This window comes from Etheostoma cragini, chromosome 16, assembly GCF_013103735.1.
Source record: "Etheostoma cragini isolate CJK2018 chromosome 16, CSU_Ecrag_1.0, whole genome shotgun sequence".
In the NCBI taxonomy this organism is placed as follows: domain Eukaryota; kingdom Metazoa; phylum Chordata; class Actinopteri; order Perciformes; family Percidae; genus Etheostoma; species Etheostoma cragini.
In genome coordinates this window covers 9,194,781-9,212,230 of record NC_048422.1, presented here as the reverse complement: position 1 = coordinate 9,212,230, position 17,450 = coordinate 9,194,781, and the positions used below count along the sequence as shown (strand labels likewise).

The 17,450-nt window shown below is 37.7% G+C and overlaps 1 long non-coding RNA gene across 1 annotated transcript in view; it reads right to left on the bottom strand.

Annotated features, from left to right (window-relative positions):
- Nucleotides 1-11,157: 11,157 nt before the first annotated feature.
- The window catches only part of LOC117959658, a 24,526-nt gene continuing 18,233 nt past the window's right edge, over nucleotides 11,158-17,450 (bottom strand). The window contains exons 2-3 of the long non-coding RNA XR_004659989.1: nucleotides 14,548-14,553; nucleotides 11,158-11,168 (exon numbers count right to left, since the gene is read on the bottom strand). This is a non-coding gene — a long non-coding RNA (uncharacterized LOC117959658). The remainder of the gene's footprint in view (nucleotides 11,169-14,547; nucleotides 14,554-17,450) is intronic.

Here is a 17,450-nt window from a genome sequence, read left to right as displayed (position 1 = left end):
GAACTAACTCAAATGGAAGGCTCAACAAGGAGAACAGGTTTATTCAAAGGGAAGTAGAGAGACGGAGCACGGAGCCAGAGCCAAGGAGCCCAGGCAGAGACATGGGAGCTGGGGAGCAGGGGAAGCAAAGAGGGGCTAGTTGGGAGGGGGGGCAGAAGCAGGCAGGAGCAGTGTGCCAAGGGGGGGACCTAGTGGTGAAGCCAGAGGACCGGAGATGACAGACGAAATCAAAGGTGATTATTGCAGGAGATGAACACAAAAAGGTAAGTCAGAGTACACAAGGAAAACACGAGCGTTTCAGAAAGGCTTTTCAGCATGTTTCACCAGGGTGACTAGAGCAAAGATCAAGAGAAGATGGTCTGTAGAGCCCGGGTTAAAATACTGATCTTGATTGTAGATTGGAGGCAGGTGTGAGCGGCGGGAGAAGGTGATGGTGGGATGATTACCAGGTGTGCGCGATCAGCTGGCAGCCGCAGGTGGGAGGAAAAAAAAAAAAAAGAAAAAAAGGAAACACAGCAGAGACAAACAGAGCGGGGCCAACAGAGAAACTAACAGTGGAAAAAAACAGATAGAAAATAGTGAACAAAACAAAAACCTTTAGTCATCGGGCACTGGTTCTAAAGTTATCAAAGGAAGCTGGCGTGCAGCCCGTCTCTAGAAATGGAGACGCATGGATATTCATTCAGTGTTTTACCTGTAAGAAACAAGGTGAGCAAATGTTAGCAGCAGCCCCTCCACTGACGAGCTGAACAATGTCAGAGAAACACCAATTTTTAACGTGGGGATGATTCAGCATTGCAAACTGATTGCAATGCATGCATTGTAAATTACATATTGTACCTTTAAGTACATGAGCTGCTGAATACAAACAGCAAAGCAAAGCAAAACACTGTTTTGAATCTTTGTTATAAATGAACAAAGATTCAAGATGGACTCAGTAAATCCCTACTCGCATGTCTGCAGCTAGTCCAGAATGCTGCTGCACGGGTTTTGACTGGAACCCGGAAGAGAGAACACATCACTCCCGTCCTGGCTTCACTTCACTGGCTGCCTGTGCATTTTAGAGTCCATTTTCAAATCCTTTTGTTTACTTTTAAAGCTTTAAACGTGCTTGTCCCGTTTTATTTAACTCAGCTACTCAACCGCTACACTCCCTCCCGGTCACTCCGGTTGGCTGACCAGTTGCTCCTGGTCGTCCCCGGATCCTTAGGAAGCTTAGAGGGGACAGGGCCTTTTCTGTTTGTGCTCCTAAGTTATGGAATGCCCTACCTTTGACCATTCGTCAGGCTTCCTCAATACCGATTTTTAAAACTCTTCTTAAAACTCACTTCTACACTTTGGCTTTCAACCCAAACTGAGACTTGTTCCTATCTGTTTTTATATAATGTTATTGGGTAGATCTTCACCCCCAGTTTATTATTTTTATGATATTGTGACTGCTATTTTTATCTTGGTTTATGTTTGCTGCCTTCATGTACAGCACTTTGTTCAGCTACTGCTGATGTGAAAGCGCTTTATAAATAAAGTGATGATGATGATGATGATGATGATGAAAGATGCTTTTACTCATTAATTCTGATTATGTGATGCTGTACATATGTATACATATATAAATATACATATCTTGTTCGAACTGACAACAATAAGCCTTAAAATGGAGCTCTGACTTCACCGTGGAGGTGTGTCTTGAGTTTGTTTATGTTCATCAGATGCACAGATGCATCATTACTGAGCTATTAATTTTACAATAATTCTGTTGAGGAAATGAACCATTTACTAGCAGCCAGTTGATGCACTATCTGTATTTCCGATGAAAGCTAAACATGATTGCAAAACGAGATGCCCTTGTTTCTTAAAACTTTTCACTGTCACACCTGGCAAGGACACTTTATTGGTTCAATAACCAGCCAGAATTAGCCAGAATGGGCCTTGATGTACTGGGATTCAATCATAGCTAAGGCATGCATCCTTGTTATGTTTTGATACATAATTGTCTAGACCTTCAGACCATGCAGTGGTTCATAGAACACGAGGGACACTAAAGAAATAATGATGAAACCAAGACAAAGACTGAGTGAACCACACACATCGGGGTAAGGGTTGTGCATGAAGATGTGCAGTATGCTTGCATGTATGTGAACACATTTCTTTCTTTTGTTAAAGTGTAAGTGCAGATTAAACATTACCACCGTCATTAACTTTAACTAATTATTTAATACAACTAAATGTGTCTCTCAGTAGGTTTTGTGCATTAGCAATAACATGAATGTACTGGCCATTTGAACAACAATATACAGTATGTAAGGAGAATCTATTCATTAGCTGTTCATAAACAAGAATGTACACTGTTTATTATAGAGTTTAGCACAAAACTACATTATTATAGGCAGACACATTGACCTTAAAAACAATTTAAAAAATATCTTGTTTCATGTCTCAATTACCCTTTCCTTTGAAGTTTTCTCTTTCTGTTGCTAGGTTTAAATGTCAGATGTGGGTGAATGTGTTTTTAAATCCTGCTGTTCTTTTCCTACTCAACAGATCAACAGAGTAGAATGTCAAATCAAACTAAACCAATACTGTGTATTGCCCTAGCCATGTTAAGCAGAGCTGACTGTAGAAAATGTAGTACTCTTATTCCCTGTCTCACTCAATTACTACTTATCAATTCATCAGAGCATGTAAGGACACATCATGCTTTAGTCATAACACTCTCTTGCTGAATACATATGCTGCTGAGGGCCAGGACGTTTGTGACTGATTTCCAAGTATGTTCTGTGTATGATTTGTGCAAAAATCCCTTAAGAAAAATACTAGTTTTATTCAAATCAATAATTCAATTCAATTATGTTCAATAACAGTATTTCAAAACCCTGATTTGTATACACTGCAAACTATTTAGAAATGAACACAAACAAGATGCACACAAAATACGTTGTATACAGGATGCAGCCAATGCAGAGTCAGTAGGCAGCTACTTGAACAACTTCAAGCCTTCTTAACAGTCAGTTAACAATAATAAACTTAATATGAACCAAATATTTGGTGTTATTAATTCATATAGGCTCTGCATATTTCCTACTTTATTACATGATCTGCAATGTCCATTGAGTTTTTCCTTCTTCTTCATGTGTCTGCAGATGAAGACCAGTTGCAGATCCGTCCCTGCAAGTCCCTTCTTCCCACATTAATCAGAGGTTTAGAATATATGCAAGTTTTCTTTGTGACATATACGATTTCCTCCAAGGACAGTTAAATGTTTGATTACAAAAAGGTTTCCAAGAACACATTAAGAGTGTGACATGTGCTCTCTGTTTCCAGCTGAGTGAGTTCAAATTTGTAATAATGCAGGTCAGTCAGGATTGTTTTCGGAAGGAAGTCTAATTATCATAATGTTTTTAAATGCTGAATGTGTTTCAGAGCGAGATTTAACAAGCTGATGAGGAGGCACTGACATGACCTGACCTCAGTATTAGAATCCATCAGAAATATTATGTGTGTGTATGTGTGGTGTGTGCTTGCGTGCATGCGTGCCTGCGTGCGGTTCCATGTGGTGTGAAAGGATTGGTAAAATGTCATTGACAGCTTGATTGAAATTCTGAGCAACGTTATCCATTTGGCAGTGCCCAAGGCCAAATTCATCCCACGTGCCTTGCCCTTCATCTAGACCTATTTATGGCCTAAAGTGGTTTACAGGTTTATTACATCTTTATTAACTTAAACCTGCTTTGATGAAAAATAGCAAAGCACATTTTGATCAGCTGTCATCAGTCTGATGGTGTGAACAGCTTTTTTTGACATCATGAGAATTGACTGTGTGGAAAATGTCACCTTTTACCTCACTGTCCCTTTTTCTTAAAAATGTATTTGTTTGACAAGGGAACTGTAATTTAATCTAAAACTTTGAAGACTGTAAAGGCTAAAACTGTTACACAACCTGACTGATTCTGATTTAACTTGTACAGAAGATGGATATTGCGACAGATTGGATGAATTGGGGGCGATACATTATTAACAGTTGGCAATACGATGTAATTAGTTTATTTTGTGTCCACTTAGATTAAGGAAAAGACAGCAGAAAGGGTCAAAATACACCAACAGAATAAAAGTAAGAAACAATAAAATAGAACAGTTGACCTACCAAGAACAGTTTTGGGTAGTTTCAACATGGTGCTAATTCTTTGACGAAAACCAGAAAAGTAAATGTCTCTTGGGAAGAAACAAAGCAAAACAATAGTAGCAGGTTCTTTGTAAGGGTGAAAAATGGCTTAGTTTTCCATTTGTATGGAGGTTTAAAAAATGGATCCGGCAAGGCAAATTGGTACTCAATTAAAAGATCCTCAAGGAACATTGGGGTGTTTGACTAATCCTAGAGGGAAAGCATATCAAAAGTTTTTTAAAGGAATCTAAAGGATTTGATTCTGTGAAGAAATAGGTATATATATATTGCTGTGAACATGTTACATTCCATTTTGCACAAAGTCAACTCTGAACAAAGTCTCTCTCATCTGTTTTATTTTGGTATCATAAATTGTTACAATGCTTTCCTTTCAGAAAATGTGTCTGCATGAAGCCAACTTGAACTAATCCTCCTTTTTTACATGGTGCCTCTTTCTTATCGATCACGTCATTTAAGTGAATGGAGCGATGTTTAGAAAATGTATATTTTCTTGTGTGTCTCATTAGATCTTTAGACCATTGTGAACTGAACCCTGCTTTGTGTTGCTAAATACTCCGAGAGCTCGTAACTGCTTTCAGAATCAACGCAGAGAGATCAAGTCAGTAGATGATAGTGTATGACCCACAAAGCAATCGGGATCGGATGGTTTCATTTCATATCTTCTGACAGTTATTGGAATAAAACAAATGTATACTTCACATTTATGTATGATATACATATACTTAGCCAAGAAATAATATTACTTTATTAAATGTACTTGATATATGTATAAACATATCAAGGATTCACTTCAGTCTTTTTTTTGCATTTTGTGTACTTAGCTGTATTTTCTTTTATGGTTGAAGGATTTTTGGCACATTTCTTTTTTTCTCCAACTTTTCTGTTGCTGCCTTCAGTGGTCATTTCCCGTTCCGGACATTGCTCACATGATCATATTAAATGTAAGTGTTGGCTTTGAGAGTCTACCTTTGCTTAAATTAAAATCGACAAATTGAGTAAGAGTAAGCCACCTTACTCTGGAATCTTTCCTGTCTGGTTTGTGCTGCTGTGCGTCCCTGTGTGGTATGTTGTCTGGTTTGTTGTGGTGTTCGATTCCCACAGGTAAAAGTCTTTGTCTAGTCTTTGCTGTTGGAGCCTCTAGGCACTGTTTTGTTTTGCCTTAGGGGGGTGCTGAAGGCTTTTGTAGGATGGAGAGGGCATGCTTTTGATATGGCCGCAGGGAAGCAGTAATGTGCCAAAAAGACTACCTTTAAAATATATATTTTCTATGAGTATATTATTTTTATTATTATTTTGATCTGTAAATACCAGACTACAAATCCCTTGATATAAGGCTTGAGTAGTTTTATTCAATTAGCTTAGAAAGTTTTTATTTGACAGTCAAGAGTCTCTCATCGGGGCCTCACCTCAATTCAAACACCTCCAAACACTGCACAGTGCCAATTTACTGTTCTCGCCTCAGGTCACAGAGCGTCAACACAGGAATGAAATGATACACTATGGCAAGCACATGAGAGTTGCCATTGCATGCTCTCGATCTATAACACACACACACACACACACACACACACACACACACACACACACACACACACACACACACACACAAGCAGAAAGGTGTAGGACGTATTGAAATGGACACAGACAAATGCAAAAACTTTACATGAAAAGACATGAATAATCACTTCAAAACATGCCTGTTCTATTGCAAGTGATGTGCAGGAAGTATAGTTCACCTAAATAACAAAAAAGGAAGTATAGTTCACCTAAACAACAAAGAAGGAAGTGTAGTTCACCTAAACAACAGAGAAGGAAGTGTAGTTCACCTAAACAACAAAGAAGGAAGTGTAGTTCACCTAAACAACAAAGAAGAAACAAAGAAAGATTAGTTTTCCTTTGGTATTTACAGGCTAAAAAAGTTATAGTATAAAACTGCAATTAATAGCTTTGGCATTGATTTGATCCAATCACTGCAATCTTGGGAGATTTGACTTTGTGTTCTGCACTTCTTGAAACCTTAATCATTCTCTTTCTCTCTCTTTCTCTCCCTCTCTCTCATACACACACACACAAAAACATGCACACTCTCAGAAGAGAAGTTAGAAGCGGATTCCTCTCCGACCAGTCTGGCTTCTCCTCTTTATGTGTCTGAATCAGTAACTGTGGCTGCGTCTCTCTCTCTGCTCTCCTCACCTCGCAGCTTGTCTCTGTCTGTGTCTCTGTACATATTCCTGTTCTGCTTAAATCTGTACCTGCTGTCTTTATTTCTGTGTCTGTGCTTTTTTACCGGGACACTTATTATTTTTTTTATCCAAGTCCCTATACCATTGGGGAAAGACTTGTACCTGCCTGTGTCAAGGAAAAACTAGGAGCAGTACAATTCATTTCACATAAGTGAGGAAGGTTCTGGAGACTGATGAATTACACAGAAGCATTTAATGGACTCTCAGTTAAGGGGAAGATTTAGGCAGGTAGTACAGTTTAACCACAATGTGTTACTGTGTGTACAGTTAACCACAGTCCTCATAAATTGACCGAGTTTAAAATTACACACAAAGAAAGTGGAAAGTAACGGACATCCGTCCAAAAAGAGTGACATCCATTGGAATTTCAGGCAGCACCGGAGAAAACCTGAAAGTGGAACGTTGTAGATGTTGACTAAATTGGAGGTAATTAAAAGCCTGGTGCCTTTTCTGATGAGTTTGGAGTGAGAATGGGTTGAAAAAAAACATTGCACATACATCAGTAAAAGTCCTGCATTCAAAATGTTACATTGGGAACAAGCATGGAAGTATAATAGGTAGTATATAGTTATTTATATGTTTGGATTAAAAACACATCCTGCACAAGTGTTGTTTTACCAGCAGGAGTGGACTGGTCATCTGGAGTTTTCTCAGTGTGCTGACTGACCTGTGAGTTGGTGGTAAGCACATCTCTGATACAGTACTATGAAATGAATAAAACATCCCCACCTGTATTCGCCTGAGCAGACTTTCTGATGCTTGTTGTTCTGTGAGGTAAACAAACCCTTGAGTTTGACTTGCATCCCTTAACAACTTTAGATTGGTGCATCTCACATTTCTAAGCTTACGATGACAGATTGATTGGCTCTGTTGCAAAGAAATACAATTAAATTAATGCTGCCTTCAGTTGCCTGTTGGAAATACCAGAATGACAAATGTAAATGTGATATTTCCCTCATGTGTTGGATAATGACCAGCACCATGGTGCAGTAGAAGGTATTCCGCACAGTGGAAATTGAAGCAGTTCTTTACTGAGCAGCATACAGTTAATACAGAAGTATGAGCTGTGTTAATGTAAAAATGTAGCAACGATTCATCTTTACACCTCGGCTGTGAATCAAATCTCTCATGATTGTATGTACAGTATATGCAAATGACTTGTAAAGATGACAAATTAAATGTTGTTTTGTGCTCAAGTGACTGGAATATGTATTACTGTAGCTAGAGAGTTGAGATTGTAATACATTTCAAGGTAGGTGTGGATTTCTATTGGACTGTTCATATTGTGTGATGTTCCTTAAACTTCTTTCTCTTTATTAAAAGTACCATACATTAATACAAATTGACCTTATAATCTTGCTGCCTGTAAAAGAAGGAAACAAAAGATTCTAACTGGGTTGACAAGTTCTTCCAGCTGAGCAAAGAGAAAATGTCATTTAAAAAGGGATTTTGTTAATGAGCTGCCTCTCGCTGCTCCAGAAAAAATTCAAAATACACTTGTTGTGTTATAGAGCATTACTTAGATGAAAGCGGTATGCATCCTTCATAAGACTCTGATATCACATTTTGACTCCCACAAAGCAGATTATTGACTGTGTCTAGTGCACAAAGACACACTTCAAATGGTTGCCAGGTAAAAACTCACTGATTCATGCCCTTTGTGGGCCTTTTTAAAACCTTAAATGACAAGTATGGTCAATTTAAAACACTGATATTTAATGCAGAGGTGTAGCTAGGTTTAGCTTCTGTTCGTGCACAGACCAAGACTCTTACACTTTCTGGATAGCTCTGATGTCTATCATGCTCGGTGCACCCACCCTGTAGTCCACCAATGTTCCAAAGCATAATCAGCTTAGGTATGTGCATGTTACACTATAATACTACTAATACCACACAAACACTGGTAACAAATTGCTAAACTGAAAATATAAGGCAAAGGTAGATGAAGACTATTGTATGTATGTACTTGAGGAAATCAATCTTACTCTTCCTCTTTTTTATACTATGGCTACTGCTGCCATCTTTCTCATCGGCCTTGCATGTTCTATTCTTTTGCCAGCTATATTTTTCTTATCCAATGGATCTCTTTTTACTTGTCATTTTCCTCTGTTCATTCAGGTCTTTTTCTTTCATTCTTTTATTTGCTTTCTTTTCTTCCACCACCAGTCCAGACAGCATGTTGGAGTAGACAAATGATTTCAATCTCAAACTTCAAACAGCACAGCACTCTGCTCCTTTTAAATTAGTGCAAACCTCAGTCATTAAAGGTTTTTAATGACATTTCCATTTTTAAATTTTAACTAGTTTCCCAGTTAAAATTAACTTTAATCTCACATTGCCAAACATTCAGTCTTTGTCAGAATGGCAACGGTCATTAAACTCTTAAAAACACAGAGAGAACTTCATGTCAAAGGAAAATGTTAAGTTGAGTGGGAAAGCTTCCTCCCAGCTTCCCCCAGTGTGCCCAACTGCAATAAATCACTTCATCCAATCATATTTGCCCCAAGCCAGAGCTTCATGACTAACTGCCTCATAAACAAGTGGCATGTAAATGAAAGCAGTTCAGTCTATTTATCAAGGGTAGACATGAAACCAGGAAACATAAATAAACATGCATAGACCTGCAACAGTGTGAACCAAAAGCGATTGCTTCATCTAAAGGAAACAACAAAAATGTAAAAGCAAGGAAGATGAAGTCTTTCTTCTAAGCACCAAACTGAGTATTGTACTTTTGGAAGAAATTTGAATAAACACAGGGTAACCAATCACATTTAGAAGTTTACCAAAGAGGTTTCACATAATTGTTATGATGGTTTATGTACTTGCAAGCTATTTCTATTTTATATTATTATTATTATTACTACAGGCACAATCAGTAATATACTGTATGAGAGATGAACTGAAACTTGGCGAGATGTTTCATGTTTCTTTATGCAGAATCCAAATTAATTAACCAATGCAAGAAAAGATGATGTGCAACAAACATCAGCAGTGGCCGGAATCCAGCTGTGGACATTGCGTTCAGAGCACAGTGTTGGTCTTACCCACCAGACCACCACGGTAGCCAAGATCTTGACTTTATCGGGTTCGGTATCAGCCAGCCACTGAACCCAGGCAAATGAAATGAAATAGAAATTCTTCCTAAGGGAGAGCACAGTGAATCTGACTGGTGACATTTCTCAGAGGTTCCAAGAGTTCCTGACCAGCCCTTAAGGAGGACATTCTAGCTGTAATTGGCAAAGCTGACAAGGATCAGGAATTGAAGGAAGGCGCGCGCGCGTGTGTGTGTGTGTGTGTGTGTGTTTGTGTGTGTGTGTGTGTGTTCTTGTACTTTATCTATGTGAGGAGTGCTTTTTTAGACCTTGACAATGAGGACATTTTTCTGAAAGGGAGAACTTTTTGGCTTGGACTGAGAGTTGGTTATAGTAGTACGTTATGAGGAAATAAGCAATTCAGGGAATGCAATGTGTTGGTGTGGGTACCCACAAGTAAAGAAGTGCACACTTCAATTTGTTTAGTGTTTGACTCTGATAGAACAATTGATATCACTCTAGAACTCTATTATTACAAAGTTTGCAATACTTGACACTCACTGTTTCCCACACAACACACACACCAAAAAACTTCTTTGCTCTTCTGTTTTTCAAGGTGGGATGTTATAGTTTAGCTTGAGTTGTGCTAATAACACTAAAATAAATAGGTCCCTACTGTCATTTCATGGCTTTTCTGTCCTCCTGTCTCACTTTTTGTTGTTATTCATTTCAGTTTCTTATTATAGATCAAGACATACATCATTAAACTAATTGCAACCCATTTTGAAAAGTTGATGTCTTAAACAATTTGCACAAATAGTATTTTGTGCACTAGAAAGTTTTAGGATTATGAGTTAATAATCATCATCTGAGAAATGACTCTTCATGGAGCAGTCTTAACGCATATACGCATTTATGATCATTTCATCACTTCATCATCAGAGCGATCACTGTCACAATCTGTAATGTGCGTTTGTCTCAGACTCTGACGCCACTGTAAATTTGAGGGCAATTGCAGCCTTCGGAATGTATTAAACAACTGTAGGCCTGGACTCACTGCCATATTATATCTGTTCAGTCTGGCGTTTAATACGTAGCAGTGGTCTGACTATTTCATTATTTTGTTTCGTTGTAACCTTTTCTGATTTTACTGTTTCCTATGTTTACTCTTTCTATTGTATGATGTGATTTTACTCATTTTGTTAAGCACTTTGGATACCTGCTGGTAGTTGTAAAGTGCTGTATATATAAATTTTGATTGATTGATTGATATTAATTATTTATTTTAATACATATTAATTGTTATTAGGTTATGCTGCTATATTTTGCTTGTTTTTGCTTCCGTCATGAAATGTTGTGTATCTACTGACTAACATTTTTTTTATTTTGCTGTCATACCTTTATACTTATTTGATTAAAAAAAAATAATAGTGTTGATATTCTATTTGATTGATTGATTGATTGATTGATATCTTTATTTCGAACATGCAAGAGAAAGTATATACAAATAGAATAAAGAAAAAATAATAAAAAAAATAATAAAACAATGTTTAAAAAACATTGGAGAGAAAACAACAAACAAAGTACTCTTCTTTCCTGTGTTAACATACCTCTATCACATGTGTGAAAAGGAGTAGGAAGAAGTAAAACTTATGTACTCCTACCCCTTTAATTCTTGCAATCCTTCAATTTACAATATTTATAATTCTGTTGCTATATATATACATATATATACACATGCCTACACATATACATACACACATATATATACACATATACCCTCATACATATATATAAATAAACAAAACAAAAAACACAAACAAAACTTTCTACAGTGCTTCTCTATACCTTCTGAAAATAATTTCTTTGAACATTTTTTCTCCTGTAGCTGCTACAAAATTAGTTAGCAGTTATTTCACAAAATTGGATCTCATGCAGCATCCCAGTGTTTGAGTCATTTGTTCAGTGTGGTAGGTGCTGCAGTGCCCTGTTGGTAAGTGACCATTAAGCTGATTGCTCCCTGGGATGTGGTAGAAAATACCAATCACTTGCCATGGTCAAACTACAAAACAACAATGCCACAGATGCTGTTTTCGATACATTGCAATTGATGTGATGAGTTACTTTCATTTTATGCCTGCATGTTTTTCCTCAACACTATTATGATGAATGTTCCACCTTGTTAACATCCTGTGTGTTAAATTATCTTTTTTTTGCCTTTTTCCTGCCTGCACCATCTGTCTGCTGGTCGGTTCTATTAGAACGTTTCTTCCTTCTCCTCGTTCCTTACTTTTGTTTCCCTTGTCTGTTTTATCTAGCAACCTGTCTCATGTCATCCCTACCAATCAGTCAGTCTGCTTGCGGACAGTCACACTTTTTCAGTTAATGCCAGCTTGCTTGTCTAGACGTTATGGGCAACTTTGAAAAAAGTCGAATTCAAAAATTTCTGAAGCTATTTGAAGCCAAGTTCTGAAAGTGTTCATCATGAGCATAAATTGTATTCTTCACAAACTTTGTCTCCCACAACTCTATAAGTGGAATCAAAATGTTACCATGGAGAGAGCCCCAAGGGTATTACGTCAAAAGGCAAAGGACAAAAAAGACTGCAGCATGATTAACAGCATCTCAAAATGCAGTCAGTAAAGTATGGAATTTCAACGCTCAGCTGCGTTGGACTAGAACTGTCCAGAGGATTAGCTATTACTGTGTGTGTGATTATAGTAAGTGAAAGCATGCAGACTGTACGTAAAACATTTAACAACAGTCTACTGCAGAAGACCTGACATTCTCACAGAATTCAATAAAGCACACCCTCTACAACCTGTCAAGAAACAATGCATCCTGAAAAACAAGCCTGGACTTTTCTTTTAGTGTGAAAAACAATACACATTAAGTCTTGACTATGATGAGTCACTTTACCCCTTAAGTCTGTCGTTGCCATCCATTTAGCTGCTTTGGAGACACTAAGAAGTCAGAACAGATTGCTCATGTCCTTCCCCGTTGTTCAGGTGAAAGAGAGGGATGTTTAAAACAGGACCTTTGAGCTTGGGTGAATGTCAAAAGTAAATCACTAAAAATAATGAGAGCTAAGCTCAGTGTTGATTGAATAGTGAAATCATTATATTTTTTTAGCAGGTCAAGTTGAGGTGTTATCAATCAGACTAATGTATTCCATTTAGGTGTGGCAATTCTGGCATGGGCCTTTCACACAGCAAATATTTTGACTTGACATGCATTTCTTCTATTCAGGTGTCCCAGTAATCAAACCATGCTTTTACTACTATGACATGTAAATACTGTATGTCTTACTTAAAAATAGGACTATTGCGACACGGGGCTTTGCTGGCATGACCCCTCGCTGAAACTGTAGGTCATTTTAGCATGTAAAAAGGAAAAGAGTGCCCTGGTGGTTAAGACAAGGATTCACCACAAAGGCTGCAGACCAACATTATAGTTTTATTAAAAATACAACAAAAGTAAAATATTTCGGGGGGGAAAAACATCCTAAAATCTATAAATTACTAAATTTTATAAGTCATTTTTCTCTCCCCACAATGCTGCGAATGAATTCCCAGCATTGTGACAACTGCGTTGTTAAAATGCTTTTACACAACTTTGCTAGAAAGCAGCTCTGTAAAATGCAATGGGCAACAAATAATGGCCAACTTGGGTATACCTTCTTAACTGTTTTGTCTACATCTAAATGTTTTCAAATAATCTGATTAACTAGGGCTTCATTTAAAGCTGCCTGTGCAATTTGTGGTTGTCGACTACCGTGCACTGATACACTGAAAGAAAGTACAACAAAAAACAACACCTATCAATTTGACCCACAACACAGCAGCAACCTGACAGCCAGGAAAGTGAAGTAGGAAATGTTTGAGTGCACTTCATGAAGTTTGCAACCAAGAATCTGCTTGCTAACATTTGTCAACATGCCTAATGTGTTCAACCGTGATTGACCCTGTTTTTAATGGTTATTGCTGCTAATGCTGCACACACACACACACACAAAGTAGGTTTTCCTCAACTTCATGCAGGCTAGAGATGGATGCTTCCGCATTATGCTCATGAGCATCACTGCTGTCCAATCACACACTTCAATGACTGAGAGGGCAGAGAGACAGACAATAAAAGAGAGAGAACACAACCAGAGAAGAAAAGTATGGTTACACATGGAAACAGTTTTATGTTTTAAGTGGGACGCAGAGAAATACCTTGTAAAGTTTATTTTTCACGAAGTCATTAAAAGTTTTCGTTTTTTTTTTTCTTCCCACTGCGTGTTAACGAGCAATTTTCAATTTCCGGAGACAGTGTGACTTATCTAAATGACAGATGACAAGTACAATGTATTTGTTGGCTAACATCGCTGCCTGAGGAAGGAAAAGTGAATAAAAGGAAAGCAGACACATCACAAACGTGAATCAAGTAGGCTGCCAAGAGCTGTAAACCTATGTCACACTGGTGCAGGGACATGTCATCAACTAATTTGTCATGTATACAGATCATTCATGGACAACATGACCACACACTGAGTTCAATCAGCAGACAGAGCAGGTAGACCAGCATAAATCACTCTAATGCGAGAAAAGAGAGGGGAGGGAGAGTCAAGGTAGGATCATGCATTAACTAAATTCTCAAAACTTAAATCCTGATATTCTATCACATGGTTAATGTAAAATAACTAAATTGGGCTAGCTTATAACCTCTTGCAATCAACTGAATTATGACCAAAAAATAGAGTGATGTTTTGACTCCAAAACATAGTGTGTAAAAAGAGAGTCTGCTTCATCATCTGCCCAGTATTGCCAATTTAGCAACTTCCAACTAAGTTAGCGACTTTTCAAACTCATTTAGCAACTTTATTTATGTAAAAGAAAGCGTCTTTTAGCATTTAGCAGCTTCAGATCATAATAGAAAAAGCAGGATATATTAGATTGCAATTCATTTCATTTTTTATTAAATACAGGCAGTCTTGGATCACCAGAGCTGTTGCAAACAAGGACTGTGATGTTCCTTTTAGAAAAAAAAAATCTATTAAAGGTAGTGTATTATGGAACACAATTCCCCCAACTATGAGGGAACGTCTGACTTTGGCCTCCTTTAAGAGCCAAGTAAAGCTAAGCTCTAGGCTTAGAGCTAACCAAACGTGTAACCACCTCTAACTGACTTAGCCCAGTAGAATAAGTATTTTGCAGTGGAGCATAATAACAAATTGTGTTTCCATTTTAACTTTTACTAATGAATTGTCCTGTACTTGTTTTTTTTTTTTCCTTTCTTTTTGTTTGTTCTTGTTTTATATACCAAATGTTACTTTCTTTTGTCTTTTTTATTGTGACTCCAACCTGCCTAAGGGAATGCAGATGGAAGTTAGCCCTTGGGCTACAATCTGGCACATTTACGCGTACTGCTGTACTGGTTCATCAAAGTCCTGAATGAATAAATAAAACAAATTAAAAAAAAAAAAAAATCCATGAATCATCTTTCCTCTTCGGCCGTAAGAAACAAGTATTCAGCTGACACAACCACTAACCATTTATGCAAATTATTAGCAATGATGTCACAAATAGGCAAATGTCGGAATCACATCAGTTGGCGACTTTTGCAGCAATAGTGCTAGCTACTTCCACCGGAACAGTGTTTGCAACACTGCTTCTTTCATACACGAGCAATGTTGAATTCTTTGAACAAAGACGGCATTCTTTCCCAAACCTCAACCAAATAGTTCTGGTTGTCTAAACTTAAACCAGACCATAACCACTTACGCAGCAGATTAGAAAACAACTACATTTTTGACCAGTCATGTGATTAATTAAGGAGGAGGGCACAAACAAACAGAAATTGTTGTTTGGGATGCACTGATCATTGTTTTGCAGCAGTGGTTTGAGAGCTTTCTGTGCATGTGTTAACCACTACATTGCAACTGATGTGAATTCAATGTAACCAAAGCAGTTGTGCTGAAAGAGATGAAACCATAAACTTTTTACAGCCATCAAGGGCTGATTGTTAGCCATACTAGCCGCTCTAGGGATAGTAATGTTGTAGTTGGTTTGTCCGCCACTTTGGTCCATACTAAAATATCTTAAAAACTATTTACTGGATTGCTGTGACATTCTGTAGAAACATTATAGGTCCCCAGAGGATAAACTCTACTCCCTTTGGTGACTTCACTTCGAGGACCAACATGATTGAGACATTTTAAGCTGGATAGATTGGGATGGATTGTCATCTAATTTCACACACCTCAAGATCAATTGACAGTGAAACATGTTATGGTCTTAGTATGTCTGTAGCTTGCTCCCTGACCAGTGATGGTGTGCTATAGAGACAAAAATGAACAGAGTTGACAATGTACTCTCACTTTTTCCCTGCCTAACTCCTCTCTCCCTTTCTTTACTTTTTTCTGTTTTTTAGTGAACCTCAGAACATTGGCTGCTAATTAACAAACTTCAACATACGTGGTTGTGCTAGAAGGAACTATTTGCTCATTCTCCTCACACATTACCCTTTTTTTCTCTTTCACTGTCTCTCCTCATACTCAACTTTTACATTTCGTCCTAAATAAAAAAAAAAAGAGCTTAATCTCTTGGCCCGAAAATTACAGTTGTGAGATGATAAAATGTCTTAAATGAATAATCTGCAAATTGTAACATGTATTGCTAAAGAATGCTACGTAAATAAGTGTATGTATTGTCATCAAAATGGCAGTCGTAGCTAGAATAAGAACATCAACAGCACTACAACAAAAGGCTGCTTTGGCTGAAGCTGAAGAACCAAGGACAGAAGGAGTCTGGTTTATTTACAAAGCTCTTGTGGATATGCATATTATGCTCACACATGCAACTTTAACATAACTTAAACAGAGAAAAATGCATGGGTTAAAACACTTAATAAACAAACATTTTGGCGACAGACTTATTGTAAAAACCACTGTTTGATTAGTGCTATAGTGCTTTGAAATACTTCAGCAGCAGGGTTTCCAGCCTCCGAATAACTATGACTTGGCTATCAAGGTGGCCCACTATGGTTAGAAAGACCATCCTTCATGCTGATAACTCCATCAAACCCCTGTGTTGGCAAGTATGTGCCCTCCTGTGCTGCTGATGGATACATACAGTGTACTAGATATACAGTGAGTGAGTCATATTTTGGGTTTCAAGAGTGCCATCAAGAAAAGATAAGTTTGGTAACAGTGGCAGCCTGAGAGAAAAGCTGATGGGCTATAACATGCAAAATCACATCAGAGTTCGGCATTGACAATGACTGTACACCCCCATGGCAAGGAAGAGCTGACCAGGCTTCAAATCAATCAAACACAATTTACTGCACAGTAGGTTACAATTCAGTTTAAGGATTATTGAAAAAGAAATTTCAAACATGGGTGTAGGAAGCATTGAAAGTGATAGGTGGGACAATATTAACGAAGGATCTGGGGGTCTTCCTCATGACATTTTTAGCAGAGCTTTTCCTGCATACTGTGGTGGTTCATTACTTTTATCTGTCCATATTAGCATGAGAAAGTTGATGAGTACACTTTGTAATTTCACTGTGAGGATAGGTCGATAGGTTGATTAATTTTAGAAAACAGAGTGGGAAACCACTCATCCAGAACACCCATGAAGTACAAACAATAAGTGTACACACACACTATACCCATCCTCGCATGAAATTAAGTTCTGCATTTCTGCACGTCCTTTAAGTTTGACCTATAGATTTTTAAAGCCTGTAAAAAATGCATTGGAATTTGGCTGTTTTGATAACTGAGTTGTTCATTTCAAATTTCTGGTTTGCACGAGAAACCAGGAACTCAGGTCTGCTTTGACCTGTTTTTTTATCAATACCAGAACACTGTTATGAGTGAACATCATGTAGTATTTACTCTAAAAACGTCTCTCCATGTCTCACACACAACATTACACAGATACACATCCACAAAGATACAATTTGAATAGTACATGAGAAAAATACAATCAAGATTGGTCAAAATACATATAC